At 64.0% G+C, this 15,204-nt stretch overlaps 4 non-coding genes across 4 annotated transcripts; all 4 read right to left on the bottom strand.

Annotated features, from left to right (window-relative positions):
* Positions 1 to 2,633: 2,633 nt before the first annotated feature.
* Positions 2,634 to 2,752, bottom strand: LOC142867286 (5S ribosomal RNA). Its single transcript, XR_012916922.1, has one exon. It is a non-coding gene; the product is annotated as a 5S ribosomal RNA (ribosomal RNA).
* A 3,439-nt stretch (positions 2,753 to 6,191) lies between these two features.
* Positions 6,192 to 6,310, bottom strand: LOC142867275 (5S ribosomal RNA). Its single transcript, XR_012916921.1, has one exon. It is a non-coding gene; the product is annotated as a 5S ribosomal RNA (ribosomal RNA).
* A 3,434-nt stretch (positions 6,311 to 9,744) lies between these two features.
* LOC142867264 (5S ribosomal RNA) lies at positions 9,745 to 9,863 on the bottom strand. Its single transcript, XR_012916920.1, has one exon. It is a non-coding gene; the product is annotated as a 5S ribosomal RNA (ribosomal RNA).
* A 3,436-nt stretch (positions 9,864 to 13,299) lies between these two features.
* On the bottom strand, positions 13,300 to 13,418 carry LOC142867253 (5S ribosomal RNA). Its single transcript, XR_012916919.1, has one exon. It is a non-coding gene; the product is annotated as a 5S ribosomal RNA (ribosomal RNA).
* Between the last annotated feature and the right edge of the window lie 1,786 nt (positions 13,419 to 15,204).

Raw genomic sequence — 15,204 nt, 5'->3', positions numbered from 1 at the left:
CCATCTGTGAGGGTGGCAACTGAAAGAGAATTTGAAAGCTGACAGAATAGGCGAGGGAAGGCATAGGAGATTTCCACACCCAGCAAGGAAGACTTTCCCGAAATGGAAGAAAGAAAGGAGCAAACAGAGACACCGGTAGCCCGCCCGGAAAAGAGTCTGCCCCTTAGAGAAAGCACCCTGACCAGGTTCACCCGTGGGTGGGTGGCGAGCTAGCGGCATTCAGAAGAGCGAGGCCCGCAGTCTGTGCGGAAGACACCTGCACTCGGGGGTGTGTGGCGGCGCGATTCACAAGCAGCTCCAGATGTTAAGCCAAGGAGAAGCCAGGGAGTTCCCAACGCCCCAGGTGTCCTCAGCCCAGGACTGGGTGCTGTGGGAATGCGAAGCCCGGCTCCTTGTCTCAGAGCGGGGTTCCCAGGAGGATCAGGCTGAAGCTGGGACTTGGCCTCAAAGTGTCCCCTCGCATGGCCACCCCCTTCCCCTTCCTGCTCCTCTACTCCTGGTGCCCCTCCATCCAGGGGCCAGACCTTAAAGAGTCACCGCAAGAGAATCCTGGTCCCAAAGGAGCCTTCTGGGGGACCGGTGCTGAGAGAGGCTGTGGGCATGGCCCGCTGGGGCTCTGCCCGACCCAGGGCTGAGAGGTGCAACCTCCCAGCTCTGGGTCCCTGCAGGAAGTGTTGGCAAGCACGGGGCCAGTCCTCCAAAGGCCCAGGTGCAGGGAGCCCAGGCCAAGCAGCCTGTGGAAGAAGCCACTTGCCGTGCCACCCCGGGAACAGGACTGCAGGCCCCGGCCCTTCCCACCTCCTCCTCCTCCTCCTCCTCCCCCCCGGCCCCCCCCCCCCCCCCCGCGACATGGCACAGGGCTCAGAGACACCTCAGACTCTTGCTACCCAAAGTGCAAAGGGCATCAGTTGCTCCTCCAACCCCCCCCCCGCCCAGCAGACCACATTGTCCAGCCAGCCCCCGGGCCTCCCTGGGGTGCCCAGCACAAAAGTGCAGACACCCACCGGACCCTCAATCTCAGCTTTCGGATGTTTTCGCCACTCTAAGGACCCGCAGGCCAGCTGGGCCTTCGGGCAGGACAGAGAGCCCCGGAATCCGACGTGGAGAGCTGCGTGTACGTCCCCATCAGGAGGCGGTCCCCACCTCCGCGGCTCTCCCCTTGCGGGGAGCGGCAGCCCAGCCGCCCAGCCGGCAGCCGCAGGGCCTCAGGGAAGACACCAGGCTGGGCCCCCGCGGCACAGCGGGGGCACGTCCCCCGCACTCACGCGACTTAGGGACGGCTGCTGGAGACTGCTGCGGCCACCCTGCTGCCGGGTTTCTGGAGGGCTTCCTGGAAGCAGCGTCCACACCAAGCCCTTGGAAGGCCCAGGCGACGGAGGAGCCGGTCAGGCAGGGGCCGAGGACGGTGAGAGGCCGGGCGGGAAGGAGCATGTCAGGCAGGGGCAGAGGACGGTGACAGGCCGGGCGGGGAGGAGCCGGTCAGGCGGGGGCCCAGGACAGTGACGGGCCTGGCCGGGGAGGAGTGCGTCAGGCAGGGGCAGAGGAGACGGGCTGGGTAAGGGTTAGGGTGACAGTTAGGGCACAATTCACAATCGCAAAGACGTGGAAGCGACCCGAGTGCCCATCCATCCAGGAGTGCATCAATAAAATGTGGCGCGTGGACACCACGGAGTGCCATTCGGCTGTGAGGAGCAGCGGTGAGAGGGCACCTCTCGTGTTCTCCTGGCCAGAGCTGGAACCCGTTCCAGTAAGCCAGGTATCCCAAGAACGGACACACGAGCACCACGTGAGCGCGCTCACCAGCAAATTGGTACGAACGGATGGACACCTAAGTGGACGGAGAGGAATCACCTTCATCGGGTGGGTGTCGGGCGGGTGGGGGGAGGGGAGGGGCATACACCTCCATTAGGAATGGGGTGGGTGCGCACCCACTGGGGGATGGGCGCACTTGAAGCTCTGACCCGAGGGGGGAGGCTTGGAGAGGGCAACGCACCCGACCCTAACATTGGTACCCCCACAATACGCTGGAGCAACATGAGAGGTATATGAATAAGAACACAGGGGGGAGGGGGGCACGGGCAACACATGTCACCTGAATACTTGTACTCCCATCATCTGCTTGAAAAGAGAGAGAAAAGAAAATGCAATAATAGAGGTAAGAGACACTTTTTAAAAATCATGAATCCGAAGAGAAAAGTAAAAGGAGGCCTGTGGAGCAGGTCTGGGTGTGACTCCGGATCCCCCAACATCAGGTGCCACCACCAAAGATTCCTGCGTGTAGCCCATAGAACCCCAAAAGCAACGGGACGAGTTCTGGTCACATACTCCCTCAAAATGACATCCTGGCCTTCTTCTGGAACTCCCTCCCCTCTCAGACTCTCAAGGTTTCCTCCAGCGTGTCGGTTCCCACAGAGCAGACCTTTGGTCTGAGACCTGACAGTCCAGATGCCACGCATGCTGCCGCGTGGCGGCGGTGTCGCGGCTTGGGACAAGAGGAGGCCCCACGGTGCGGGCTGGGGCGCCAGGCACCGCTGCGGGCGCTGAGGGTTGGGGTCACCCCCACCCCGGGCCGCCGCCGCGCTCCCAGAAAGGGGACAGAACAAGAGGCAAAAAAAAAATAAATAAAAAGCAGCAGCCTGTGGCACCCGGTATTCCCAGGCGGTCTCCCATCCAAGTACTAACCAGGCCCGACCCTGCTTAGCTTCCGAGACCAGACGAGATCGGGGGCGTTCAGGGTGGTGTGGCCCTAGACGGCGGCGGAGGGCGCCCCTGCCCCGCTCAAGAAGCCGAGCCTCTCTGCGCTTTCCCGCCGCCTCCCGCCCCAGGCCCCGCGCCGGGCCGGGCCGGGCCTGTTGAGTTCGCCGGCCGGGTCCCGCGGGCTCCCAGGGACGGGGGTGATGGGCGGGGCGGGGCGGGGCGGGGCGGGGGGCTGTCTCTCTATACACACACACACACACTCACACTCACTCACACTCACACAAGATGCGCCTCCACGGCTGGACTCGCCAAGGTGGAGCCCTCCCAGCCCCCCTCGTCTCCTCGCCCGGCCTCCTTCACCTACCCGCTGCCCACCCCCAGCGCGTCGCCGCCGCTGACTGCGCACGCGCGCGCGGGTCGCTCGCCCTTTGACCCCAGCCAGGGGCCGCCCTCCCCCACAACCCCTTTCAGCTGCGCCCCCCCCCCCCGCCCTGTGGGTGGGCTGCCGCCTATTCCCCCGGGCCAGGGCTGGGGCACAGCCAGTGTATGGGGCGTCTCCCTCTGGGGATGTGTCCCATGGGTGGGGTGGGGTGCCGTGGTTTGTGGGGCGCTGAAGAAATCAGTCCCCTCCATCTCCTTCCTCTGGAAAACGCCCAAGCCCGTGGAGAACTGCGGGCACCGCTTCGTGGGGGCCGGGACCCTCCTCTGTGTCCTCCTGTGGCCCAGTCCAAGGGGCCTGGGCCTGGCCGGGGCTGCATTGGACCCCGACCACCCTGGCGTGTGGACTCGCTAAAAATCGGCCATTAGATATTGGATTCCAGCTTCCTTGAGGTCATTTCACTAATGAGTGCACCGGAAAGAGTTTCCTAATCCATCTGTGAGGGTGGCAACTGAAAGAGAATTTGAAAGCTGACAGAATAGGCGAGGGAAGGCATAGGAGATTTCCACACCCAGCAAGGAAGACTTTCCCGAAATGGAAGAAAGAAAGGAGCAAACAGAGACACCGGTAGCCCGCCCGGAAAAGAGTCTGCCCCTTAGAGAAAGCACCCTGACCAGGTTCACCCGTGGGTGGGTGGCGAGCTAGCGGCATTCAGAAGAGCGAGGCCCGCAGTCTGTGCGGAAGACACCTGCACTCGGGGGTGTGTGGCGGCGCGATTCACAAGCAGCTCCAGATGTTAAGCCAAGGAGAAGCCAGGGAGTTCCCAACGCCCCAGGTGTCCTCAGCCCAGGACTGGGTGCTGTGGGAATGCGAAGCCCGGCTCCTTGTCTCAGAGCGGGGTTCCCAGGAGGATCAGGCTGAAGCTGGGACATGGCCTCAAAGTGTCCCCTCGCATGGCCACCCCCTTCCCCTTCCTGCTCCTCTACTCCTGGTGCCCCTCCATCCAGGGGCCAGACCTTAAAGAGTCACCGCAAGAGAATCCTGGTCCCAAAGGAGCCTTCTGGGGGACCGGTGCTGAGAGAGGCTGTGGGCATGGCCCGCTGGGGCTCTGCCCGACCCAGGGCTGAGAGGTGCAACCTCCCAGCTCTGGGTCCCTGCAGGAAGTGTTGGCAAGCACGGGGCCAGTCCTCCAAAGGCCCAGGTGCAGGGAGCCCAGGCCAAGCAGCCTGTGGAAGAAGCCACTTGCCGTGCCACCCCGGGAACAGGACTGCAGGCCCCGGCCCTTCCCACCTCCTCCTCCTCCTCCTCCTCCCCCCCGGCCCCCCCCCCCCCCGCGACATGGCACAGGGCTCAGAGACACCTCAGACTCTTGCTACCCAAAGTGCAAAGGGCATCAGTTGCTCCTCCAACCCCCCCCCCCGCCCAGCAGACCACATTGTCCAGCCAGCCCCCGGACCTCCCTGGGGTGCCCAGCACAAAAGTGCAGACACCCACCGGACCCTCAATCTCAGCTTTCGGATGTTTTCGCCACTCTAAGGACCCGCAGGCCAGCTGGGCCTTCGGGCAGGACAGAGAGCCCCGGAATCCGACGTGGAGAGCTGCGTGTACGTCCCCATCAGGAGGCGGTCCCCACCTCCGCGGCTCTCCCCTTGCGGGGAGCGGCAGCCCAGCCGGCAGCCGCAGGGCCTCAGGGAAGACACCAGGCTGGGCCCCCGCGGCACAGCGGGGGCACGTCCCCCGCACTCACGCGACTTAGGGACGGCTGCTGGAGACTGCTGCGGCCACCCTGCTGCCGGGTTTCTGGAGGGCTTCCTGGAAGCAGCGTCCACACCAAGCCCTTGGAAGGCCCAGGCGACGGAGGAGCCGGTCAGGCAGGGGCCGAGGACGGTGAGAGGCCGGGCGGGAAGGAGCATGTCAGGCAGGGGCAGAGGACGGTGACAGGCCGGGCGGGGAGGAGCCGGTCAGGCGGGGGCCCAGGACAGTGACGGGCCTGGCCGGGGAGGAGTGCGTCAGGCAGGGGCAGAGGAGACGGGCTGGGTAAGGGTTAGGGTGACAGTTAGGGCACAATTCACAATCGCAAAGACGTGGAAGCGACCCGAGTGCCCATCCATCCAGGAGTGCATCAATAAAATGTGGCGCGTGGACACCACGGAGTGCCATTCGGCTGTGAGGAGCAGCGGTGAGAGGGCACCTCTCGTGTTCTCCTGGCCAGAGCTGGAACCCGTTCCAGTAAGCCAGGTATCCCAAGAACGGACACACGAGCACCACGTGAGCGCGCTCACCAGCAAATTGGTACGAACGGATGGACACCTAAGTGGACGGAGAGGAATCACCTTCATCGGGTGGGTGTCGGGCGGGTGGGGGGAGGGGAGGGGCATACACCTCCATTAGGAATGGGGTGGGTGCGCACCCACTGGGGGATGGGCGCACTTGAAGCTCTGACCCGAGGGGGGAGGCTTGGAGAGGGCAACGCACCCGACCCTAACATTGGTACCCCCACAATACGCTGGAGCAACATGAGAGGTATATGAATAAGAACACAGGGGGGAGGGGGGCACGGGCAACACATGTCACCTGAATACTTGTACTCCCATCATCTGCTTGAAAAGAGAGAGAAAAGAAAATGCAATAATAGAGGTAAGAGACACTTTTTAAAAATCATGAATCCGAAGAGAAAAGTAAAAGGAGGCCTGTGGAGCAGGTCTGGGTGTGACTCCGGATCCCCCAACATCAGGTGCCACCACCAAAGATTCCTGCGTGTAGCCCATAGAACCCCAAAAGCAACGGGACGAGTTCTGGTCACATACTCCCTCAAAATGACATCCTGGCCTTCTTCTGGAACTCCCTCCCCTCTCAGACTCTCAAGGTTTCCTCCAGCGTGTCGGTTCCCACAGAGCAGACCTTTGGTCTGAGACCTGACAGTCCAGATGCCACGCATGCTGCCGCGTGGCGGCGGTGTCGCGGCTTGGGACAAGAGGAGGCCCCACGGTGCGGGCTGGGGCGCCAGGCACCGCTGCGGGCGCTGAGGGTTGGGGTCACCCCCACCCCGGGCCGCCGCCGCGCTCCCAGAAAGGGGACAGAACAAGAGGCAAAAAAAAAATAAATAAAAAGCAGCAGCCTGTGGCACCCGGTATTCCCAGGCGGTCTCCCATCCAAGTACTAACCAGGCCCGACCCTGCTTAGCTTCCGAGACCAGACGAGATCGGGGGCGTTCAGGGTGGTGTGGCCCTAGACGGCGGCGGAGGGCGCCCCTGCCCCGCTCAAGAAGCCGAGCCTCTCTGCGCTTTCCCGCCGCCTCCCGCCCCAGGCCCCGCGCCGGGCCGGGCCGGGCCTGTTGAGTTCGCCGGCCGGGTCCCGCGGGCTCCCAGGGACGGGGGTGATGGGCGGGGCGGGGCGGGGCGGGGCGGGGGGCTGTCTCTCTATACACACACACACACACTCACACTCACTCACACTCACACAAGATGCGCCTCCACGGCTGGACTCGCCAAGGTGGAGCCCTCCCAGCCCCCCTCGTCTCCTCGCCCGGCCTCCTTCACCTACCCGCTGCCCACCCCCAGCGCGTCGCCGCCGCTGACTGCGCACGCGCGCGCGGGTCGCTCGCCCTTTGACCCCAGCCAGGGGCCGCCCTCCCCCACAACCCCTTTCAGCTGCGCCCCCCCCCCCCGCCCTGTGGGTGGGCTGCCGCCTATTCCCCCGGGCCAGGGCTGGGGCACAGCCAGTGTATGGGGCGTCTCCCTCTGGGGATGTGTCCCATGGGTGGGGTGGGGTGCCGTGGTTTGTGGGGCGCTGAAGAAATCAGTCCCCTCCATCTCCTTCCTCTGGAAAACGCCCAAGCCCGTGGAGAACTGCGGGCACCGCTTCGTGGGGGCCGGGACCCTCCTCTGTGTCCTCCTGTGGCCCAGTCCAAGGGGCCTGGGCCTGGCCGGGGCTGCATTGGACCCCGACCACCCTGGCGTGTGGACTCGCTAAAAATCGGCCATTAGATATTGGATTCCAGCTTCCTTGAGGTCATTTCACTAATGAGTGCACCGGAAAGAGTTTCCTAATCCATCTGTGAGGGTGGCAACTGAAAGAGAATTTGAAAGCTGACAGAATAGGCGAGGGAAGGCATAGGAGATTTCCACACCCAGCAAGGAAGACTTTCCCGAAATGGAAGAAAGAAAGGAGCAAACAGAGACACCGGTAGCCCGCCCGGAAAAGAGTCTGCCCCTTAGAGAAAGCACCCTGACCAGGTTCACCCGTGGGTGGGTGGCGAGCTAGCGGCATTCAGAAGAGCGAGGCCCGCAGTCTGTGCGGAAGACACCTGCACTCGGGGGTGTGTGGCGGCGCGATTCACAAGCAGCTCCAGATGTTAAGCCAAGGAGAAGCCAGGGAGTTCCCAACGCCCCAGGTGTCCTCAGCCCAGGACTGGGTGCTGTGGGAATGCGAAGCCCGGCTCCTTGTCTCAGAGCGGGGTTCCCAGGAGGATCAGGCTGAAGCTGGGACTTGGCCTCAAAGTGTCCCCTCGCATGGCCACCCCCTTCCCCTTCCTGCTCCTCTACTCCTGGTGCCCCTCCATCCAGGGGCCAGACCTTAAAGAGTCACCGCAAGAGAATCCTGGTCCCAAAGGAGCCTTCTGGGGGACCGGTGCTGAGAGAGGCTGTGGGCATGGCCCGCTGGGGCTCTGCCCGACCCAGGGCTGAGAGGTGCAACCTCCCAGCTCTGGGTCCCTGCAGGAAGTGTTGGCAAGCACGGGGCCAGTCCTCCAAAGGCCCAGGTGCAGGGAGCCCAGGCCAAGCAGCCTGTGGAAGAAGCCACTTGCCGTGCCACCCCGGGAACAGGACTGCAGGCCCCGGCCCTTCCCACCTCCTCCTCCTCCTCCTCCTCCCCCCCGGCCCCCCCCCCGCGACATGGCACAGGGCTCAGAGACACCTCAGACTCTTGCTACCCAAAGTGCAAAGGGCATCAGTTGCTCCTCCAACCCCCCCCCCGCCCAGCAGACCACATTGTCCAGCCAGCCCCCGGGCCTCCCTGGGGTGCCCAGCACAAAAGTGCAGACACCCACCGGACCCTCAATCTCAGCTTTCGGATGTTTTCGCCACTCTAAGGACCCGCAGGCCAGCTGGGCCTTCGGGCAGGACAGAGAGCCCCGGAATCCGACGTGGAGAGCTGCGTGTACGTCCCCATCAGGAGGCGGTCCCCACCTCCGCGGCTCTCCCCTTGCGGGGAGCGGCAGCCCAGCCGGCAGCCGCAGGGCCTCAGGGAAGACACCAGGCTGGGCCCCCGCGGCACAGCGGGGGCACGTCCCCCGCACTCACGCGACTTAGGGACGGCTGCTGGAGACTGCTGCGGCCACCCTGCTGCCGGGTTTCTGGAGGGCTTCCTGGAAGCAGCGTCCACACCAAGCCCTTGGAAGGCCCAGGCGACGGAGGAGCCGGTCAGGCAGGGGCCGAGGACGGTGAGAGGCCGGGCGGGAAGGAGCATGTCAGGCAGGGGCAGAGGACGGTGACAGGCCGGGCGGGGAGGAGCCGGTCAGGCGGGGGCCCAGGACAGTGACGGGCCTGGCCGGGGAGGAGTGCGTCAGGCAGGGGCAGAGGAGACGGGCTGGGTAAGGGTTAGGGTGACAGTTAGGGCACAATTCACAATCGCAAAGACGTGGAAGCGACCCGAGTGCCCATCCATCCAGGAGTGCATCAATAAAATGTGGCGCGTGGACACCACGGAGTGCCATTCGGCTGTGAGGAGCAGCGGTGAGAGGGCACCTCTCGTGTTCTCCTGGCCAGAGCTGGAACCCGTTCCAGTAAGCCAGGTATCCCAAGAACGGACACACGAGCACCACGTGAGCGCGCTCACCAGCAAATTGGTACGAACGGATGGACACCTAAGTGGACGGAGAGGAATCACCTTCATCGGGTGGGTGTCGGGCGGGTGGGGGGAGGGGAGGGGCATACACCTCCATTAGGAATGGGGTGGGTGCGCACCCACTGGGGGATGGGCGCACTTGAAGCTCTGACCCGAGGGGGGAGGCTTGGAGAGGGCAACGCACCCGACCCTAACATTGGTACCCCCACAATACGCTGGAGCAACATGAGAGGTATATGAATAAGAACACAGGGGGGAGGGGGGCACGGGCAACACATGTCACCTGAATACTTGTACTCCCATCATCTGCTTGAAAAGAGAGAGAAAAGAAAATGCAATAATAGAGGTAAGAGACACTTTTTAAAAATCATGAATCCGAAGAGAAAAGTAAAAGGAGGCCTGTGGAGCAGGTCTGGGTGTGACTCCGGATCCCCCAACATCAGGTGCCACCACCAAAGATTCCTGCGTGTAGCCCATAGAACCCCAAAAGCAACGGGACGAGTTCTGGTCACATACTCCCTCAAAATGACATCCTGGCCTTCTTCTGGAACTCCCTCCCCTCTCAGACTCTCAAGGTTTCCTCCAGCGTGTCGGTTCCCACAGAGCAGACCTTTGGTCTGAGACCTGACAGTCCAGATGCCACGCATGCTGCCGCGTGGCGGCGGTGTCGCGGCTTGGGACAAGAGGAGGCCCCACGGTGCGGGCTGGGGCGCCAGGCACCGCTGCGGGCGCTGAGGGTTGGGGTCACCCCCACCCCGGGCCGCCGCCGCGCTCCCAGAAAGGGGACAGAACAAGAGGCAAAAAAAAAATAAATAAAAAGCAGCAGCCTGTGGCACCCGGTATTCCCAGGCGGTCTCCCATCCAAGTACTAACCAGGCCCGACCCTGCTTAGCTTCCGAGACCAGACGAGATCGGGGGCGTTCAGGGTGGTGTGGCCCTAGACGGCGGCGGAGGGCGCCCCTGCCCCGCTCAAGAAGCCGAGCCTCTCTGCGCTTTCCCGCCGCCTCCCGCCCCAGGCCCCGCGCCGGGCCGGGCCGGGCCTGTTGAGTTCGCCGGCCGGGTCCCGCGGGCTCCCAGGGACGGGGGTGATGGGCGGGGCGGGGCGGGGCGGGGCGGGGGGCTGTCTCTCTATACACACACACACACACTCACACTCACTCACACTCACACAAGATGCGCCTCCACGGCTGGACTCGCCAAGGTGGAGCCCTCCCAGCCCCCCTCGTCTCCTCGCCCGGCCTCCTTCACCTACCCGCTGCCCACCCCCAGCGCGTCGCCGCCGCTGACTGCGCACGCGCGCGCGGGTCGCTCGCCCTTTGACCCCAGCCAGGGGCCGCCCTCCCCCACAACCCCTTTCAGCTGCGCCCCCCCCCCGCCCTGTGGGTGGGCTGCCGCCTATTCCCCCGGGCCAGGGCTGGGGCACAGCCAGTGTATGGGGCGTCTCCCTCTGGGGATGTGTCCCATGGGTGGGGTGGGGTGCCGTGGTTTGTGGGGCGCTGAAGAAATCAGTCCCCTCCATCTCCTTCCTCTGGAAAACGCCCAAGCCCGTGGAGAACTGCGGGCACCGCTTCGTGGGGGCCGGGACCCTCCTCTGTGTCCTCCTGTGGCCCAGTCCAAGGGGCCTGGGCCTGGCCGGGGCTGCATTGGACCCCGACCACCCTGGCGTGTGGACTCGCTAAAAATCGGCCATTAGATATTGGATTCCAGCTTCCTTGAGGTCATTTCACTAATGAGTGCACCGGAAAGAGTTTCCTAATCCATCTGTGAGGGTGGCAACTGAAAGAGAATTTGAAAGCTGACAGAATAGGCGAGGGAAGGCATAGGAGATTTCCACACCCAGCAAGGAAGACTTTCCCGAAATGGAAGAAAGAAAGGAGCAAACAGAGACACCGGTAGCCCGCCCGGAAAAGAGTCTGCCCCTTAGAGAAAGCACCCTGACCAGGTTCACCCGTGGGTGGGTGGCGAGCTAGCGGCATTCAGAAGAGCGAGGCCCGCAGTCTGTGCGGAAGACACCTGCACTCGGGGGTGTGTGGCGGCGCGATTCACAAGCAGCTCCAGATGTTAAGCCAAGGAGAAGCCAGGGAGTTCCCAACGCCCCAGGTGTCCTCAGCCCAGGACTGGGTGCTGTGGGAATGCGAAGCCCGGCTCCTTGTCTCAGAGCGGGGTTCCCAGGAGGATCAGGCTGAAGCTGGGACTTGGCCTCAAAGTGTCCCCTCGCATGGCCACCCCCTTCCCCTTCCTGCTCCTCTACTCCTGGTGCCCCTCCATCCAGGGGCCAGACCTTAAAGAGTCACCGCAAGAGAATCCTGGTCCCAAAGGAGCCTTCTGGGGGACCGGTGCTGAGAGAGGCTGTGGGCATGGCCCGCTGGGGCTCTGCCCGACCCAGGGCTGAGAGGTGCAACCTCCCAGCTCTGGGTCCCTGCAGGAAGTGTTGGCAAGCACGGGGCCAGTCCTCCAAAGGCCCAGGTGCAGGGAGCCCAGGCCAAGCAGCCTGTGGAAGAAGCCACTTGCCGTGCCACCCCGGGAACAGGACTGCAGGCCCCGGCCCTTCCCACCTCCTCCTCCTCCTCCTCCTCGCCCCCGGCCCCCCCCCCCCCCGCGACATGGCACAGGGCTCAGAGACACCTCAGACTCTTGCTACCCAAAGTGCAAAGGGCATCAGTTGCTCCTCCAACCCCCCCCCCGCCCAGCAGACCACATTGTCCAGCCAGCCCCCGGGCCTCCCTGGGGTGCCCAGCACAAAAGTGCAGACACCCACCGGACCCTCAATCTCAGCTTTCGGATGTTTTCGCCACTCTAAGGACCCGCAGGCCAGCTGGGCCTTCGGGCAGGACAGAGAGCCCCGGAATCCGACGTGGAGAGCTGCGTGTACGTCCCCATCAGGAGGCGGTCCCCACCTCCGCGGCTCTCCCCTTGCGGGGAGCGGCAGCCCAGCCGGCAGCCGCAGGGCCTCAGGGAAGACACCAGGCTGGGCCCCCGCGGCACAGCGGGGGCACGTCCCCCGCACTCACGCGACTTAGGGACGGCTGCTGGAGACTGCTGCGGCCACCCTGCTGCCGGGTTTCTGGAGGGCTTCCTGGAAGCAGCGTCCACACCAAGCCCTTGGAAGGCCCAGGTGACGGAGGAGCCGGTCAGGCAGGGGCCGAGGACGGTGAGAGGCCGGGCGGGAAGGAGCATGTCAGGCAGGGGCAGAGGACGGTGACAGGCCGGGCGGGGAGGAGCCGGTCAGGCGGGGGCCCAGGACAGTGACGGGCCTGGCCGGGGAGGAGTGCGTCAGGCAGGGGCAGAGGAGACGGGCTGGGTAAGGGTTAGGGTGACAGTTAGGGCACAATTCACAATCGCAAAGACGTGGAAGCGACCCGAGTGCCCATCCATCCAGGAGTGCATCAATAAAATGTGGCGCGTGGACACCACGGAGTGCCATTCGGCTGTGAGGAGCAGCGGTGAGAGGGCACCTCTCGTGTTCTCCTGGCCAGAGCTGGAACCCGTTCCAGTAAGCCAGGTATCCCAAGAACGGACACACGAGCACCACGTGAGCGCGCTCACCAGCAAATTGGTACGAACGGATGGACACCTAAGTGGACGGAGAGGAATCACCTTCATCGGGTGGGTGTCGGGCGGGTGGGGGGAGGGGAGGGGCATACACCTCCATTAGGAATGGGGTGGGTGCGCACCCACTGGGGGATGGGCGCACTTGAAGCTCTGACCCGAGGGGGGAGGCTTGGAGAGGGCAACGCACCCGACCCTAACATTGGTACCCCCACAATACGCTGGAGCAACATGAGAGGTATATGAATAAGAACACAGGGGGGAGGGGGGCACGGGCAACACATGTCACCTGAATACTTGTACTCCCATCATCTGCTTGAAAAGAGAGAGAAAAGAAAATGCAATAATAGAGGTAAGAGACACTTTTTAAAAATCATGAATCCGAAGAGAAAAGTAAAAGGAGGCCTGTGGAGCAGGTCTGGGTGTGACTCCGGATCCCCCAACATCAGGTGCCACCACCAAAGATTCCTGCGTGTAGCCCATAGAACCCCAAAAGCAACGGGACGAGTTCTGGTCACATACTCCCTCAAAATGACATCCTGGCCTTCTTCTGGAACTCCCTCCCCTCTCAGACTCTCAAGGTTTCCTCCAGCGTGTCGGTTCCCACAGAGCAGACCTTTGGTCTGAGACCTGACAGTCCAGATGCCACGCATGCTGCCGCGTGGCGGCGGTGTCGCGGCTTGGGACAAGAGGAGGCCCCACGGTGCGGGCTGGGGCGCCAGGCACCGCTGCGGGCGCTGAGGGTTGGGGTCACCCCCACCCCGGGCCGCCGCCGCGCTCCCAGAAAGGGGACAGAACAAGAGGCAAAAAAAAAATAAATAAAAAGCAGCAGCCTGTGGCACCCGGTATTCCCAGGCGGTCTCCCATCCAAGTACTAACCAGGCCCGACCCTGCTTAGCTTCCGAGACCAGACGAGATCGGGGGCGTTCAGGGTGGTGTGGCCCTAGACGGCGGCGGAGGGCGCCCCTGCCCCGCTCAAGAAGCCGAGCCTCTCTGCGCTTTCCCGCCGCCTCCCGCCCCAGGCCCCGCGCCGGGCCGGGCCGGGCCTGTTGAGTTCGCCGGCCGGGTCCCGCGGGCTCCCAGGGACGGGGGTGATGGGCGGGGCGGGGCGGGGCGGGGCGGGGGGCTGTCTCTCTATACACACACACACACACACTCACACTCACTCACACTCACACAAGATGCGCCTCCACGGCTGGACTCGCCAAGGTGGAGCCCTCCCAGCCCCCCTCGTCTCCTCGCCCGGCCTCCTTCACCTACCCGCTGCCCACCCCCAGCGCGTCGCCGCCGCTGACTGCGCACGCGCGCGCGGGTCGCTCGCCCTTTGACCCCAGCCAGGGGCCGCCCTCCCCCACAACCCCTTTCAGCTGCGCCCCCCCCCCCGCCCTGTGGGTGGGCTGCCGCCTATTCCCCCGGGCCAGGGCTGGGGCACAGCCAGTGTATGGGGCGTCTCCCTCTGGGGATGTGTCCCATGGGTGGGGTGGGGTGCCGTGGTTTGTGGGGCGCTGAAGAAATCAGTCCCCTCCATCTCCTTCCTCTGGAAAACGCCCAAGCCCGTGGAGAACTGCGGGCACCGCTTCGTGGGGGCCGGGACCCTCCTCTGTGTCCTCCTGTGGCCCAGTCCAAGGGGCCTGGGCCTGGCCGGGGCTGCATTGGACCCCGACCACCCTGGCGTGTGGACTCGCTAAAAATCGGCCATTAGATATTGGATTCCAGCTTCCTTGAGGTCATTTCACTAATGAGTGCACCGGAAAGAGTTTCCTAATCCATCTGTGAGGGTGGCAACTGAAAGAGAATTTGAAAGCTGACAGAATAGGCGAGGGAAGGCATAGGAGATTTCCACACCCAGCAAGGAAGACTTTCCCGAAATGGAAGAAAGAAAGGAGCAAACAGAGACACCGGTAGCCCGCCCGGAAAAGAGTCTGCCCCTTAGAGAAAGCACCCTGACCAGGTTCACCCGTGGGTGGGTGGCGAGCTAGCGGCATTCAGAAGAGCGAGGCCCGCAGTCTGTGCGGAAGACACCTGCACTCGGGGGTGTGTGGCGGCGCGATTCACAAGCAGCTCCAGATGTTAAGCCAAGGAGAAGCCAGGGAGTTCCCAACGCCCCAGGTGTCCTCAGCCCAGGACTGGGTGCTGTGGGAATGCGAAGCCCGGCTCCTTGTCTCAGAGCGGGGTTCCCAGGAGGATCAGGCTGAAGCTGGGACTTGGCCTCAAAGTGTCCCCTCGCATGGCCACCCCCTTCCCCTTCCTGCTCCTCTACTCCTGGTGCCCCTCCATCCAGGGGCCAGACCTTAAAGAGTCACCGCAAGAGAATCCTGGTCCCAAAGGAGCCTTCTGGGGGACCGGTGCTGAGAGAGGCTGTGGGCATGGCCCGCTGGGGCTCTGCCCGACCCAGGGCTGAGAGGTGCAACCTCCCAGCTCTGGGTCCCTGCAGGAAGTGTTGGCAAGCACGGGGCCAGTCCTCCAAAGGCCCAGGTGCAGGGAGCCCAGGCCAAGCAGCCTGTGGAAGAAGCCACTTGCCGTGCCACCCCGGGAACAGGACTGCAGGCCCCGGCCCTTCCCACCTCCTCCTCCTCCTCCTCCTCCCCCCCGCCCCCCCCCCCCCCCCCCCGCGACATGGCACAGGGCTCAGAGACACCTCAGACTCTTGCTACCCAAAGTGCAAAGGGCATCAGTTGCTCCTCCAACCCCCCCCCGCCCAGCAGACCACATTGTCCAGCCAGCCCCCGGGCCTC

The sequence above is a fragment of the Microcebus murinus genome, unplaced genomic scaffold (assembly GCF_040939455.1).
Source record: "Microcebus murinus isolate Inina unplaced genomic scaffold, M.murinus_Inina_mat1.0 scaf014_hap2_Mmur4.0, whole genome shotgun sequence".
Classification (NCBI taxonomy): Eukaryota; Metazoa; Chordata; class Mammalia; order Primates; family Cheirogaleidae; genus Microcebus; species Microcebus murinus.
This window is presented reverse-complemented; position numbering and strand designations above follow the sequence as displayed.